The sequence below is a fragment of the Myotis myotis genome, unplaced genomic scaffold (genome assembly GCF_014108235.1).
Source record: "Myotis myotis isolate mMyoMyo1 unplaced genomic scaffold, mMyoMyo1.p scaffold_m19_p_1, whole genome shotgun sequence".
In the NCBI taxonomy this organism is placed as follows: domain Eukaryota; kingdom Metazoa; phylum Chordata; class Mammalia; order Chiroptera; family Vespertilionidae; genus Myotis; species Myotis myotis.
The window spans coordinates 198,416,672-198,433,592 of NW_023416313.1; the positions used below are offsets into that span (position 1 = coordinate 198,416,672).

Sequence of the window (16,921 nt, forward strand, 5' to 3'; positions counted from 1 at the left end):
CTACCTTTAAGAATGGAACCACTTTTTTTTCCCTTTGGCATAAAAATAGTGATTAGGCTCCCAAGATAGTTTGAGTGCCTCATGCATGTTCTAGCTGGCAACAATCTGAACCATCTTGCAATTCAGCATCTGGTTTATACATGAGACCCCTATAATTAGCCAGTAGTATTTCTCAGCCTTGTCTTTCAGGAAGATTTATGGCATACCTCAGGTGGTGTCAGATAGCAGGCAGAAGACTAAATAGCGAGCTCTCTTAATTTAGAAAAATTCCGTCCCCCTGATACCAATATTGCTAAATAAAATATTATTCTTTATAAAAAAATCGGTTTCCCTCTTCATTTGAAATGATTGATAACTTTACTATCTGAGCCACCTAAGAGGTTTAAGCTGCTTGGGTGTGGTTTTAGAGTTTTAGGAAATCTCGGAAGAGCTGGCCTTTGGAGGGGCTAGGCTGATGGTGTGTTCTGGAGTGCTATGCAAGGAAGACTTATTAGGCCAGGTGCTTTTCAGGTCTGCATCTGCCAGAGGGAAAAACTGTGGAGGCAAGAGTTTGTCTCAGTAAAAGTTTTCATGTGTTCTCTTCCCAGGACAAAATGACTTTTTAATGCATGCAAGAATCCAAATAATTTATAGGTAATCAATATCAACAAAAGGTGTGCTTATTTCTGATTAGTTACAAGTTGATACACACTCCTATGGCTGTGTTCTGCTTAAGCTATAATTATCAGAGAAATCTTGTTAAACAGGATTTTCTGAAATGAAGCCCGTTAATTATATCAGACCCTTTGGTTTTATGTGGAACTATTAGCATGGCGTGAATTGAAAGCTGGCTGTGCACCCTACTTACTTGGAAAGTTCTTCACCTCAAATTTTGCTTCAAATCCATGACTTCTATCAGAAAGGGCACAGTGAGAGGCAACAGATTTCTAAGCCGAACTCTTTTCCTTAAATATCCCTCAGTGATCAAATTGCCTTGTATGAGTGGATTCCCATCAAGGGTTTGGGTTTGGTCAATTTCAGGACATCTTATCTAAACATTCTTTTAGGGATAGGTCTATGCTGGTTAGACCCATAGAAATCAAAATTATCAACATAGTGATGACAGTGTAATTAGCCATATCTATCAGCAGTGCTTAATCAACTATATCTGAGGCTGCTGAAAAGTCCGCTGTGGTAAAATTCTGGTGTTACCCTTGACTCATATTAATGACCCTAAAGATTTTGAACTGAGCTCTGTAAATGGCATTGACTCTAACCTGGAATTTACACTTTACCTGTAGGTAAAAAGTGTACAAAGTTAGGAAACTAGCTCAAAACCAAACTCACCTTACAGCTAGGATAAATGATGGTAGAGTGAAAAATGGACAGTAAGAAGTTTTAGTGAGTAGGACCCTCAAAGGAAGCTTAAATAAGTGCTTTTTGTATTCACGTTTTAAAAAAAAAAATCAACGTCTAAACTGTTACAGTAGATTTTATGTAAATTGTTCGTGCTAAATATTTGCAATGTATATTCCTATTTCTTTATACTTCCCATTTGATGAGGTTTTTAAACCGTGGTTTGCTGGAGGGGAAAAATAAACCCAAACCTAAACCGCATAGAACAAATTGAATTACAAACCTGGTGTGGTCCTTTAACTCAATTACATCTAATTTGTGTTATTTTAGCCATCCTGGGTGGCAGCTGTTCTGTGTGAATGCCCACAAACATTCTCAATGTAAGAATTTGTCCTGATTATAACTCCTTAAGGTTAGTAGTAGTCTATTTCTATTTTAATGGGCAAAGTTATAGATTAATTTGGTGTATCAGGACCTTTTTAAAAGCTAAAAATTTAGTTGGTTTGTTCTTTAAATAGGCTTTTAAAAAATTAAACATCTAATGTGTACTTTAAATGTTAATTTAAAAATATTTTTATAACTTTACCTTATTTTCTTATTTCTTCTGTTTCTACTTAAGTTTTTCCTAGAAAATAACCTCTTAACTACTTTATTCAGGCAATTATGAATTTGAGGGCAAGGAAATACCAAATTTTAGATTTTGATATACTCAAATATTTTGACATCCTAAACCAAAACTTGGAATGATCTGGGAAGAAAGACATGAAAAAAATATTGTTCAGTTCAATATAATTCAGTTAGAATTGAGTTAGGGTTGAGTCTGAACTTGCAGAAATGAAGAAATTGAAACCCAAGGGATTCATGCAAAAGCAGATACAGGAATCACTTACATGATTGATGTCTAACAATTGATAGTACATCCTTCACTCATCTCCCATTTGTCTTTAGTTATTACTTTTATTTTTTTCTGGAGATTCATCTTTTGAGCAAATACTTAGTTTAATTCATTGCATATTACTACTGAATAGGAAAAGGACATTTAAGTGTCTATAATATTAGAAGTGAAATATGCAGAATATCAGTGCAGAAGAGAACATGTGATAGAAGGACCTCAACTAATTTTCTAAGGTGGACAGTTGCTAAGTAGAGAATATAGTGAAGCAATAGTATGTAACAAAGAGAAATGGAAGAAAAATCTTAATTCCTCAAAAATGACCTATGAATATGTCTTCCCTCTGAAGACATTGTTTTTCTACTACATTCAGTAATTTTCTATTAGCAACTGAACAGCTGCTGTGGGTTAGGTATTGTTCTAGGTACTGAGCCTTCAAAGATGAGTAAGTTACAGGTCCCTACTTTGGAGGAACTTACCTGTAATAGGGATGGCAAGCATGTAAATAATAATTTCTAGCACCATTTGGTGAGTGATAGAGGTTTGAATAAATTCAAAGATTCATATTTTGTTATGGGGAGAATATAGGATTAAAGTTAGGATATTAGATCAAAACAAGTGCATTTTTTTAATTAAATCTTTATTGTTCAGATAATTACATTTGTTCCTCTTTCCCCCCCACCCCATAACTCCCCTCCTTCCAGTTCCCACCCACCCTCCGCCCTCACTCCCCACTCACTGTCCTCATCCATAGGTGCACGATTTTTGTCCAGTCTCTTCCCGCATCTCCCACACCCCTTTCCCTCTGAAGAATAGTCAGTCCATTCCCTTTCTATGTCCCTGATTCTATTATAATCAACAGTTCATTCTGTTCATCAGATTATTTATTCACTAAAACAAGTGCATTTTTTAAAAAAATACATACTACTGTACATGTGACATACTTTTCACTAGCCATTTAATCGGTTGCTTGTTGATCCATAGACTTAGGAATATAAATTATTTAAATTTATGGTATCTGTTGCTGTCTACGCTACTTCCCTACCATTCTCTACTTAAGGAGGAAAGTAACAACATGATCATTCGAAGCACTTTCTTTTACATTATTTCATTTTAATTAATTTTGAACTATTCCAAGTTCAATAACATTTTTTCAAGTTTACATCATCCTGTATTTCTCTTTTATATCTGACCTTGACTGCTACCTTTCTACTACTTGAAACTTCTCCTGGGTTTTCAATGGCAGTGTGTTTTTTGATTCCTCTCTTGCTTTTCTAACCTTACTTGGTGTTCCCTTTGCTGGCTTCACCTCTGTGTTAGTTATCCATTGCTATAACAAATAACTTTAAAATTTAGAGTCTTATAATAATGAATATTTATTATCTCACAGTTTCTGTGGGCCAGTAATACTCTATCTTTTTTTAGTGTTTTTAAAAATTTAAATTATTTTAAAAAAATTCGTTATTGTTTAAAGCATTACATATGTCTCCTTTCTTCCCCCATTGACCTCTACCCATCCACTCCCACCCCTCAGCACAGGCCCTCACCCCTCTACTGTCTGGTTTCATTGGTTATGCTTATATGCATGCATACAAGTCTTTTGATTACCCTATCTGTCTTATTCACATTCACGTGATAAACACTTCAGCATTCAGTAGATAGTGTTGAATGCTTCATAAATGGGTGCTATTATTCTAGTTGCAGTTCTCATCACTTCACTCCTAAATGGCTCTAACAACTTCTTTGTGGCTTCCAATCTTTACCCTATGCTGCTGTTAAACCACTCTCTCTAAGAAATTCATGCTGCTGCTTCCCTAAACAATGGCCAATTGTGACTCTCACTGGCCTAATCTTTAAGTTTATATTGGTCTTCTTGGCATTCAAAGCATTCCATATACCTATTTATTCAACCATGTTTCTTAACAAACACATGCTTTACTTAAACTGATTCCTTATACCTTATACCAATCCCTGTCCCCATCCCTAATACTATGTTCAGTCTTACTTCTTGACTTTATTATTAATTTTGTCCCTCACCTATAATGCTTACTTTCCTTGGTTGTTTTTGTTGTTGTTTTTTTGTATCTTACTATTCTGTTTCTTAGCTCATATCTTGTTATGTTCCTTTCAACTTTTTTAAAAAATATGTTTTTATTGATTTGAGAGCAAGGGAGAGGGAGAGAGAGAGATAGAAACATCAATGATCAGAGAGAATCATTGATCGACTACCCCCTTTACGCCCCCCACTGGGGATTGAGCCTGAAACTCAGTCATGTGCCCTGACCTAGAATCTAACCATGACCTCTTGGTTCATAGGTCGACACTTAACCACTGAACCACGCCGGCCAGGCCCTTTCAAAGCCATTTTGAACTTTCCTGGCTCAGTCTAATTTTTATTCTTTGAATTTCTTTTATATTAATGCTCAATATCGAACAGTGTATTTCTTTATCTTTAGTTTGAGTTAATTTCCATCTTAACCAGAATTTCAATTATCTCAGAGCAAAATCCTTTCACTTATGTGTCTATTATACTGAGCCCTTTAAGTACATGTTGGTTGATTGATTGAAAATTAGAAAACTTGACTCAGCTGTAAAAAATGCTCTTTGTGGTGCTGCTGGATGAATTTTAACTCCCAGAGCCATAAATGAGGATAAACTTGGACTTAGGATAGTTTGGAAGTACACTTCATCTTCATGAAGAAGTATTGCTGTATAAAGAGATTAATTTTTAAAAATGTTCCCTCTGGCCAACTATCAAAACTGGCTTTTAGCCTTGAACTATCAAAGCTAAACCTTCAGTGTAGCCTGGAGCAGAACAGGTATTAAGTAGCAAGCAATTCAAGGTCTCTGATCCCTAGCCTGCCTCAGCTCTGGGTCTGGCCAAGCCCTTTGGCACAGATAAGTGGAACAAGGAATGTACTTTTATCTTCTCTCTCTTGAAACGTTCATGGATTCAATTCACAAAGAAAGGGCAGTAATTAAAATTTTGTGTCAGCATCTTCTCATTCATCTAGAAAAGTTAAAGGCAAGTAATAATAATCAAAATGCAAGTACACATATAGTCTGAAAATAAATTTGGGGTTAATTGTGTTCTATAATATTCTCGGTGTATTCTGTACCAGCTCTGGAGAATGAGGCCCAAGAGCCAGTGGGAGCTAAAGCTAGGTTCTCTTGGCAACGTTAACTTTGGTTCAGTGCTTTTGCTGAGATGGAACACCATTCACATTATTAGTTCCTATTAATATTCCTTTGTATCTGCTTAAAACTTCTCTGTATTCTCTCTTTCTCTACCTTTCTCTCTTCATTATCCCCCTCCTAAAGCCACAAGTAGGGTATTTGGTCATAGTTAGAAAGAGGAACATTCAAATTTTCATTACAGCCATCTGTAATTCTTATTAGGTTTTATTTTAGGGTTATTTATAATATCAGGTGTTTCAGTCAAGAGTCCCAACTTTAGCACTGGAATATTAGAAGTAGAGAAATTAAGGGAAATTGAAAAGGATAAAGCTCTTGATTCTTGCCTTTTATCCTTACAGTAATGACTTCTGGACATGTAGCTTGGAGAAGATATAGAATATCAGTTGTGAATTTACGTGGTTACTGCCCAGATCACTTCAATTCATACATCCTGCCTCTGCAGTTCCTTCCTCTAGAACCCCTGCACTTGGGGGCCTCCTCATAATAGCCAATCTGGTGGTAATAACTCTATTACATCTGAGTCTTCTTTCTCCTCCTCCTCCTCCTCCCCTCCTCCTCCTCCTCCTCCTCCTCCTTCTCCTCCTCCTCCTCCTCCTCTTCCTCCTCCTCTTCAACATATTTTTATTGATTTCAGAGAGGAAGGAAGAGGGAGAGGGAGAGGTAGAGAATGAAACATCAATGATGAAAGAGAATCATTAATCAGCTGCCTACTGCATGCCCCACACTGGGGATTGAGCCTGCAACCTGGGCATGTGCCCTGACCGGGAATTGAACCGTGACCTCCTGGTTCATAGGCTGATGCTCAACCACTGAGCCATGCCAGCCGGGTTTAGTTTTCTTCTTTATTCATCCTGTACTTCTCCACGTATGCTCCACTTATCTACCCAGTGAGCAATCTCCAGCTATATTTAAAGGTAAAAGTGGTTAAGAAGTTGGAGGAGAGAGTGAGGCAGGGAGGGACAGAGACAAACATGAAAAAGTGTCAGGGAGCAGCAGTGTGATGTCAACCTCAAAGCATTCTAGTCCATCGTGGTCTTGTTGCCACCCTTTAAAATTTCTAAAATGAGTTTAAAATAAAAACTAAATACTTTGTGCTAGAGCAATGTCTGTTCTTTTCCTCTGCATTGAAAGGACTGTTTATCCTTTTAAATGTATTCATAAAGTAGCACATTATAAAAAAAAACACACAACTAAATAAATGTGTTTGTATTTCAGTCCTCAACACACAAATAAGATACTTTTCTGAAAATCTTCAATGATATTCTTAAAACCAAATCTCCTGGGTTTTGCTTAGTTCCATCTTCCTTGATCACTCCGCTGCATTTGATGCAAATTTGAATATTCCCTTCTTGAATAAAGGAAGTAACTTATTGCACACAGCTTTTGCCACATGAAATCTTGTCTAATCAGCCTCATTTGAAAGTACATATTTTGTTTGATGGCATTTGCAAATTATCCCACCCCCACCAGGACTTGCCATATGAAAATGCTTCCATATGCTAAACGTTAGCTTACTCATTTTACTGAAGGAGAAAAAAAAGAAAGAAAAATGTACTTTACCGACACGCTGTCTTATAAACATGAAGCTGCAGCGTGGGCAGGGTTGGCAGTGGCAGCCCCTCCGAGCTCACTGTAAACAGCGCTGCAGCCTTGGGACCTCCCAGTTCAACATGAGTGTGCAGTATTGTTTTTGCCCCACAGAAGCAAAAACAATGCAACTGACTCATATATGATTGGAAAATACTTAAATACAGTTAGCATATAGCATTTAACTCTGATTTCTAACAGATCTGAACATTTTAAATACTAACTGTTTTTGCTTTCAGATTCTTTGGGCATCTCAAGGCATTTGTTTCAACAGCCACGACTCTGGTCTGGGCCCCCAACACCTCATGCCTAGATTATAGCAATAGTCTTCTCCTTGATCTCCCTAACATCAGTCATTCTCCTTTTTAACCTGTCCTGCTGCTGCTATAAGATAATCTTTCTTAAACAACATTATGCCTTCTCCCATCAACTGATCTCATTTATCGTAATCTCACTAATATTTCTCTCAAAACCTGATTTATAATTTCCTGTAAGGAGTCTTTGTGATAATCTCATTTGGCCCCGTTTTTCCACAGTATTTTTCAACCACACTCCTACTCTATTACATTTATGTTGATTTATTGAAGATTTTAAAAAATTGTTGTATGTGTGTTCTTTTCTTTTCAAGTGTATGTTAGTATAATGGAAGCACTGTCTTCTATTTCTTTTGAATGGAGTCTAATATATATATCTGGTATAATGAACTCCCATTTGACAGTCACATAGTTTTATCTACTGTTAACATTGAGTTATATTTCCTCTTTCTTTCTCAAACATACATATATATATGTACATCTCATTATACATTTGTTCAGAACCATTTGCTAGTAAATTACAGAGGTTGTGACCATTCACCCTAAATACTTTAGCAAAGTGTCCATTAAGAATAATGACACTGTTTTACATAACCACAGTATATTGATCAATTTCCGTACTGTATTATTATCTAGTATATGGCTCAGATTAAAATTTTAGCTATTATCCCAGTATGACCTTTATGGGTAATTGGGGATATATGATTTTTTTTTTTTTTTTAGTCATGTTTCTAGTTTTCTTTACTAGAGCAGCCTCTTAGCTTATCTTGTATGACATTGACATTTTTGAAGAGTACAGGTCCTTAATTTTGTGGAATGCCTCATTTGGGTTTGCCTAACTATTTCCACTATACTTGATCTCCCCTGCTTTGTTGTAGTTTAAATCTCTGTATGTGTGCATACATATGCTATGTGCTTATGTGTAAGTCTCTTTTCCAAACTAGACTATAAGTTCCTTGGAGACAGAAATGATTCCTCTTGTTCATTTTTGTTCTTCATGCTTTCAAGCACATATAAACTTTGCCTTTAACAAAAATTATATGTATTCATAAGCCAAAAGTTCTTACCTATTCTAGGTTAAAAGGATGCTTTAAAACATACAGAGAAAAATGTATCAGATTAATTAAGTCTCAGTAATTAAGGATGTCAAAAAATGCTATGGTAACAATAGAAGCATTATGTTTTTCTTCAGAGACTTGAAGGAAATTGGCTACTGCAGAGTGTAATGTAATATGGGGCATGCACAGAACACTATGAATCCTGTACTAATTGACCTGTGTTGTTTTCATCATTCTCCTAAGAAAACCCTTAGCAATAATATTAGAACTCTTTTCCGTAAACAGAATTCCAAATAGCATTTGCATCTGACCTGGTATTTCAGTGGGCACTGAAGTTAGCATGAAATATCTTAGACTTCAAAAATATGTCTCACGAGACTGGAAATATCTAAGGTTGTCAAGAAAAGGTCTTTTATTATCCATGATTATTCTTTCATTATCATCTAAGCAAAGTTATAAGAAAGTGACTTATCCAAAGTTTTAGGGACAAGCACAAGTCAGAAGTTTTTAATTTTGAAGTCAGCATCTGAAAAGAGCATTTTAGAGGCTCTGAAACCCATGACTTATTTGTAAAGGTCCAGAGTAAGCTTGAATTTGTTATTTAGGATTAGGATTTCAGGAACTTTTATTACATCATTTTCTCTTGTTTTGATGAAGAGCATTTAATATACTGGTTTTCTTAGTATTGACTTTCAGAGCTCATTTGGAGGCAGTTATTATCCCAGGTGATTACTTATCTCTGAAGGCCTAGTCTAACTCCACATTTATCTGAGCTTACTGAATAGCTCCACATTGCTCAGCACACACTGCCGTGAGGATACTCTTAGGAGTAGCGGCTGACAGCCTCCATACTGTGGTTTGTCTCTGTGTATGTGCCTGTGGATAACTTGGCAATCGCTTCCTCAGTGAAATAACAGTCAGTGTGGTTCAGCCAAAGTTTAAAGGAATAAAATAACCGAAGTGGGAGTTTTTTATACAATGCCAAATGATACTATCCTTGCTTCTTTCTTATTGAATTGTTCAGGTAATAGGTAGTGTTTCATTGCCTTGGAAGGTCTTAAAAACAAAACAATACAAAGCAAACAAAGAAAAAACAATAAACAGGAAATACCAGGTTATTAAATGATTTATTTCCTTGCCCAGTATTAAGCCAAGAACACTTCCTTTATCTCAAAAATGTATGCTTAGATCAGAATCTGATTTTGAGAATGAAAAACATCTTATCTATTTTTTCCAGGATAAAGTTTAATAGAAAAGTGGTGATGCACTAATCTTTTCACAGACATGATTTGAGCATATTTCATGTTTGTCAATAAAAAAAAAGTTTTTTGAGGTTTGTTTCTACTGCAGCAGGCAGAGGGACCGTGATTCACTGAATTGTGTGAATTACAGGCGTGATCAAGGAACGGGCCATGGAACGTGATGGCCCCTGCAGTGTTAAAAGTGCTTTGATCTTCTGTTTTGACATGTTGAGTTTATCTTTAATTTTATGTGATGACATTTGATTACTATACACTTAGATTATTATACTGTGGTTTGTAAAATGCAGTTTGTACCATATAACTTCAGCACCCGTTTTTCTGTAGTTTGCAGAGAGAGGTTTTCATTTTGTTTATGTGGAAATGATTTGATTTCCTAATTAGTAGACACTTCAAATGTGAAGTAGTTGTTTGCCAGGAAAAGCATGCTTCGTGTATAGTAGAGATCATCAGTGTGTTCTGTTGGACCTAGTGTCTTATTTTACAGAGGTGACAGAATTATATGTCGTCATTAATTCTGGTAACTGGCTGCTCGACTTCAGGTAAATCTCTTATGTTCTCGGGAGCTTTGAAAAATGAAAGCTTTAGACTAAATGTTATCACAGGTTTCAACTCTGAAATTCTATGATTCTACTCTTCTTTAAAAGTCATGACAAACATAATTCAGAATACAATAGAAATTCCTGACACATTTTTTTTTTTAAAGAAAGAGGTTTTAAAAAATATTACATGAGTTACTGGCTTTTGACCTTGCATTTTGATATGAAATGAGGTACTTTTTATAAAAGCACAATGACTTTTTCATTGCTGGGAAGAGGCAGTGGGATTGGTGGCAACCCCACTATAAGGCTACAACTGTAGAGAGAACCTTCATTTGGAATTTTCTGTATTATGCCATCACCTTAGCCTTGGGGATATGATGCCTTTCCTTGAAATTACCTGCTTTGCTTGCAGTTACATGCCAAGCTCTGGATTCTTCTCAAATATATGCCCCACCTATGAAATGTCCTTGAGAATTTGAACTGATTGTAATTCTCAGAGGAAATTACAAAAATAATTCTTTCTTTTTGAATGGTAGCCAGATATAGTGATTTGACTTTTAACACCATTTAAATCAATTTTGCCAGTGTTCCTAATGGGACAATTAGGCAAAAAACAAAAGCAAAAATGAATAAACAAACAAAATCCTTTAAGTTCAGCAGCTATTTTATTTGTTTATTGATGAGAGAGAGAGAAACATTGATTTGTTGTTCCACTTATTTATGCATTCATTGGTTGCTGCTTGTATGTGCCCTGACCAGAGATTAAACCCACAGCCCACAACCTTGGTGTATCGGACAAAGCTCTAATCAACGAGCCTCGAGTGTCTTACTTAGAACATATCATTAGAGAGTATAATATTCCATGTATTTTTATTCTGGATTTTGTTTATTTTGTCAGATAACCAGTTCTTTACTTGATAAGATGGCTTCTATTGCAAGACACCACTTCCTAACTAAGGGTAGGACCTTCTAGGAACATGTATAGTGATAGATCCATTGTAGAAACTTAAATATTTAAGTGAATTGCAATATCAGAAGCATTTTTCATCCATAAACCTGAAAAACTGAAAAGACTGAATTAATATTTGAAGTTATGAAGCTTCTTAACCAATGCTAGAGTTATCTTTGTAGCATAAATTAGTTGTATTTTTTTTCCTTCTATTGGCTCTAAGATTCATTACTTTAAATTCTCATCTGTCACACACAATTATATTCTTTTTAAAAATAATTCTTTATTGTTTAAAATATTACATATGTCCCCTTTTTCCCCCATTGATCCCCTCCCCCCATTCCTTCACCACCCCACTGTCTGTGTCCATGGGTTATGCATAAATGCATACAAGGTCTTTGGTTGATTACCTCCCACCCATACACCCTCCCCCGCCTTCCCTCTGAGATTCTGCACTCTGTTCCATGCTTCCATGTCTCTGGATCCACTCTGTTCATCAGTTTATTTTGTCACTTAGATTCCATATATGAGTTCGATCATGTGATGCTTGTCTTTCTCTGACTGACTTATTTCACTTAGCATGATACTCTCCAGATCCCTTTATGCTGTCTCAAAGGGTAAGAGATTTTTCTTTTTCATTGCTGCATAGTATTTCATGGTATAAATGTACCACAGCTTTTTTATCCACTCATCTACTGATGGGTACTTGGGCTGTTTCCAGATCTTAGCTATTGTAAATTGTGCTGCTATGAACATAGGGGTGCATACATTCTTTCTGAATGGTGTTTCAGGTTTCTTAGGATATATTCCTAGAAGTGGGATCATTGGGTCAAATGGCAGTCCATATTTAATTTTTTGAGGAAACTTCATACTGTTTCCCATAATGGTTGTACCAGTCTGCATTCCCACCAGCAGTGCACTAGGGTTCCCTTTTCTCCACATTCTTGCCAGCCCTTATCATTTGTTGATTTGTTGGTGGTAGCCATTCTGACAGGTTTGAGGTGATATACCTCAATGTCATTCTAATTTGCATTTCTCTGATGGTCAGTGACTTTGAGTATTTTTTCATATGTCTCTTGGCCATCTATATGTCCTCTTTGGAGAAGTGTCTATTTAGGTCTTTTGCCCATATTTTAATTGGATTGTTTGTCTTCCTTTTGTTAAGTTGTCTGAGTTCCTTATATATTTTGGATGTTAACCCTTTATCAGATGTGTCATTGCCAAATATGTTCTCCAATACAGTGAGCTTCCTTTTTGTTTTGTTGATGGTTTCTTTTGCTATGCAGAAGCTTTTTATTTTGATGTAGTCCCATTTGTTTATTTTCTCTGCCTTAGGAGATGTATCTGTAAACATATTGCTTGCTATGAGAGATGTCTGAGATTTTGCTGCCTATGGTTTCTTCTAGGATTTTTATGGTTTCACAACTTACATTTAAGTCTTTTATCCATTTTGTGTTTATTCTTGTGTATGGTGTAAGTTGGAAGTGTAGTTTCATTTTTTTTTTTTTGCATATATCTTTCCAATTTTTCCAACACCATTTATTGGAGAGACTCTCTTGACTCCATTATATGCTCTTGCCTCCTTTGACAAATATTAATTGAGCATAATAGCTTGGGTTGATTTCTGGGGTCTCTGTTCTGTTCCATTGATCTATATGCCTGTTCTTGTGCCAATACCAGGCTGTTTTGATTACAGTGGCTTTGTAGTATAACCTGAAATCTGGTATTGTGTTTCCTCCAACTTGGTTTTTCTTTCTCAAGATTGCTGCAGCTATTTGGAATCTTTTTTGATTCCATATAAGTTTTTGGAGTATTCTGTGAAATATGCTGTTGGTTTTTTAATAGAGATTGCATTGAATCTGTAGATTGCCTTGGGTAGTATGGACATTTTAATGATGTTGATTCTACCAATCCATGAACACGGTATATTCCACTTGTTTATATCTTTTTCTATCTCTTTTTTCAACGGCCTGTAGTTTTCCGAGTACAGGTGTTTTGCCTCCCTGGTTAAGTTTATTCCTAAATTTTTTACTTTGTTTGTTGCAATGGTAAATGGGATTGTTTGTTTAGTTTCTCTTTCTGAGAATTTATTATTGGTGTACAAAAAAGCCACTGATGTTTGGGCATTGATTTTGTATCCTGCTACATTGCCAAATTCATTAATTAAATCTGGTAGTTTTTTGGTGGAGTCTTTAGGGTTTTATTAGTATAATATCATGTCATCTGCAAACAATGAGAGTTTTACTTCCTCCTTTCTAATTTGTATGCCTTTTATTTCTTCTTATCTGATTGCTGTGGCTAGGACTTCCAGTACTATGTTGAATAAGAGTGGTGAAAGTGGACATCACTGTCTTGTTCCTGTTCTTAGGGGAAATGCTTTTAGTTTTTGCCCATTGAGTCTGATGTTCATTGTAGGTTTGTCATATATGGTTTATAGATTAACCTAATTTAATTCTTCTTTGGAGGGTTATTAGACTATTAATCACACAATATAAGTGTCTTAATTTTATGCAGCTTTTTGGCATGGTCTGCCATGATATAATTGAGGGTAAAATGAACAAGAATGATGTGATATGATAATATAGTTATGTTGATATGTAACTGGTTTAACAAACATCTAAAAGAGTGTTTAAGAGAAAAAGTGTTAACCTGGAGGGAAGATTCTGGGATGCCACAGGAATTAGGAATCAGTCTTCAGCTTTATGTTATGTAAACAAAGAGTTAAAAGAAAATATAGCTGGCACACTGATCAAATTTGTAGATAATACACAATTGGGGAAGGATGGCTAAAATTATTAGGTGGCGGACACAGGAATCAAAAAAGGTTTAAACATACTAGAATGATGGACTTGACCAAGAAGATAAAATTTATTGAGAACAAGTTTATATATTACTAGAGGCCCGGTGCATGTATTTGTGCACCGGTGGGGTCCCTCTGCCTGGCCTGAGGACATCCCCCGAGGGGTCCTGGATTGCAAGAGGGTGCAGGCCAGGCCAAGGGACCCCACCCATGCATGACTGGGGCCAGAGAGGGATTGCGCGGGAGGGCTCCAGGCGTGGCTGGCCCATCTCACCCAGTCCCAGTTGGGGCCAATTGGGGCTGGCCGGCTGGGGAGGGACCACAGGAGGTTGGCCGGCTGGGGAGGGACTGTGGGAGGGCTCCAGGGTGTGTCCAGCCTGTCTTGCCCAGTCCCTATCACCTGGACCCCAGCAGCAAGCTAACCTACCGGTCGGAGCATCTGCCCTCTGGTGGTCAGTGCACGTCATAGTGACTGGTTGAACGTTTGAACGAACGGTTGGACACTTAGCATATTAGGCTTGTATTATATAGGATTATATATAATACTATGTATTACAGAATAGTGGAGAAATGGCTTAGATGTAGGGGTAGGAAAAAAAGAGACAACATCCTTAAGTTAACTTAAAATTTAATATGAACAACTTTGTTATATTCCTTTCCAAAAAAACACAGTATGATCTTAGGCTACATTAACAGAATGTCTAGAGTAGGGTTGGTGAGAGTCCTGCTTTATTCTAAGTGACTACTTTGTATGAGATTATTACACTTTGAGGAACAAGCTTCAAGCACATCCAGAAGAAAATAGCTAAACTAACGAGGGGATTTTAAAAAATATAAGCAAGTTAAAGAAAGACAGGATGTTATCCTATAGGGGGTCATAGTAGCCATCACCTGATATTTGCTGGGCAACCCTATTGAAGAGAGGTTAGAATGAGATGGTGAGGCTCCAGAATGCAAAATGACAACCAGTGGTTAGATGTTATATGGAGATAGATTTTGGCTCCATATAAGAAGAGTTCTGTGATCCTTAGAAGTGTATCTGAAGGTAGAATGGACTGCATTTGGAATTAACTAGTGAATTTTCCAGGGTGCTGCTGAATATCTTTCTGGGCCTGTGGTAGTAGAAGAAATTTATTCATCAGATCGAGACTAAAACTAGTTGATTTTTAAGATGCAGTGTGACCTTTTTTGGTTGTTTGTTCTCTATTTATTTATAATCAATCTTTCTGTCACTTGGCTAAGAAGCAGAGAATCTCTTTGACCAGAAATTGAGAAGTAGGAATCATCTGTTATTATCAAAACACTAGAGGCCTGGTGCACAAAATTCATGCACTCAGCAGGGATGGGGGTGGGGTCCCTCAGCCTGGACTGTGCCCTCTCGCTGTCTGGGAGCCCTCGGGGGATGCCCGACTGCTGCCACCGCTGCTGCACTCAGCAGCTGTGAGCCTGGCTTCTGGCTGAGCGGTGCTCCCCCTATGGGAGCACACTGATCACCAGGGGGCAGCTCCTGCGTTGAGCGTCTGCCCCCTGGTGGTCAGTGCACATCATAGCGACCAGTTGTTCCACTCTTGGGTTGATTTGCATATTAGCCTTTTATCATGTAGGATGCCTGTTGTTTTTGCAAGGAGCTTATTCTTATCCACTCACTCCTGCAATATCTTTCTGAAATTCAAAGTACTTAATATAGGAGTTTAGAAAGGATAGTAATGTTGTTTCCAGAAAACATTATTTACATATTTGGCACATTTTGCTTAGCACCAAAACCAAAGTGATCATATGGCAGCTATTAGAAGATAGTACTATGAAATGAATATACACAGACACATCAGAATAACCAAATTCATTGATTTGTTCACTCATTTGTTCTTTTACACATTCATTCATTGATATTTTTTTCTACCTGATAGGTGCTGGACATTTTGCTAGGTGCTGGGAAGTTGATAAATACTACAGTATCTGATAAAAAAAAATCTGTTAATAGTTATTGTTTCTTATAATGTGCCAAAAAATACTTTTATTAAAAAAATAAACAAGTACTCCTCTTTTTAAAATTTTTATTTATTTTTATTTTTTCATGATATAAACTAAAAAGGAAAGTATAAAAGAAACTGTGGGAAATCCTCAGTTTATATGTCAACTATTGTATGTAGTCATACACAAATCACACCTTTGTGCACATCGTCAGTGTGAACATAGCTTTGAAAGTGAATTCTGAGGTGGAATGTTGTTTTTCAGGGTTCTCTTCATTTAGTACCAGAGTTTTTCTTTTCTTTTTCTTTTTTAGACTGTTAACTTCCATGTTGCTCTTTGAAAGGAAAAATAAAATGTCATATAAAGGATTTAAAAATACATACCAACCACTATTTTTTGAAGGAAAAAAGCCTTTCTAGCTCTCTTGGCTAAATGTTTTCAGCTAGTTTTAATTTCAGTGTGTATTACTGCTAGGCAGACAAGAATGATCTTGAAAAAAGAAAGCTTTTGAAATATTAAGCCAACAAAGGAATTGCCTGCAGGATAAGTTTATAGTTGAACATATTCACTGGTTACACTGCCAAGTTTTATCTTTAATTTATTTTAATATAAGATGGTTTGCTCTTTGTCTTTCATCTTAAAAATACACCTATTAACACTAGCTTATAAATCATTATCACACTCAGGTAGTGGGTAGATTAATAGTACCTAGTTTTACAGTTAGAAATATAAAATGAGAAGCCAGTGCTTCTCTGTGTGACTGTAGCCAAGCAGGGTGTAAGGCCAAGAAGGGTCCCCACTGGTTGATCTTTCATCTATACATGTCCAAGACTGCTGTTCCTGCCATGCTGTCTTCCTCTGAAGTTCACCAGGATTCTTTGGCAGAACGTTAGCTCCTGCCCATCAGTCTTCCCATTTGCAACTTATAGCCTTCTCTGACATTTCTCATAATCATTTCAAGATTGCAGAGAAATGGAAGAGGTAATTGTACATTTGTGTTTCATGGCAGCATTATT

The 16,921-nt window shown here is 36.6% G+C and overlaps 1 protein-coding gene and 1 long non-coding RNA gene across 3 annotated transcripts in view; both read left to right on the forward strand.

Moving 5' to 3' along the window:
• Positions 1-16,921, forward strand: part of RAD51B (RAD51 paralog B) — a 530,564-nt gene that overhangs the window by 86,334 nt on the left and 427,309 nt on the right. The window lies entirely within an intron of this gene.
• The window catches only part of LOC118657009, a 140,489-nt gene that overhangs the window by 10,217 nt on the left and 113,351 nt on the right, over positions 1-16,921 (forward strand). Inside the window, exon 3 of the long non-coding RNA XR_004967794.1 lies at positions 1,666-1,747. This is a non-coding gene — a long non-coding RNA (uncharacterized LOC118657009). The remainder of the gene's footprint in view (positions 1-1,665; positions 1,748-16,921) is intronic.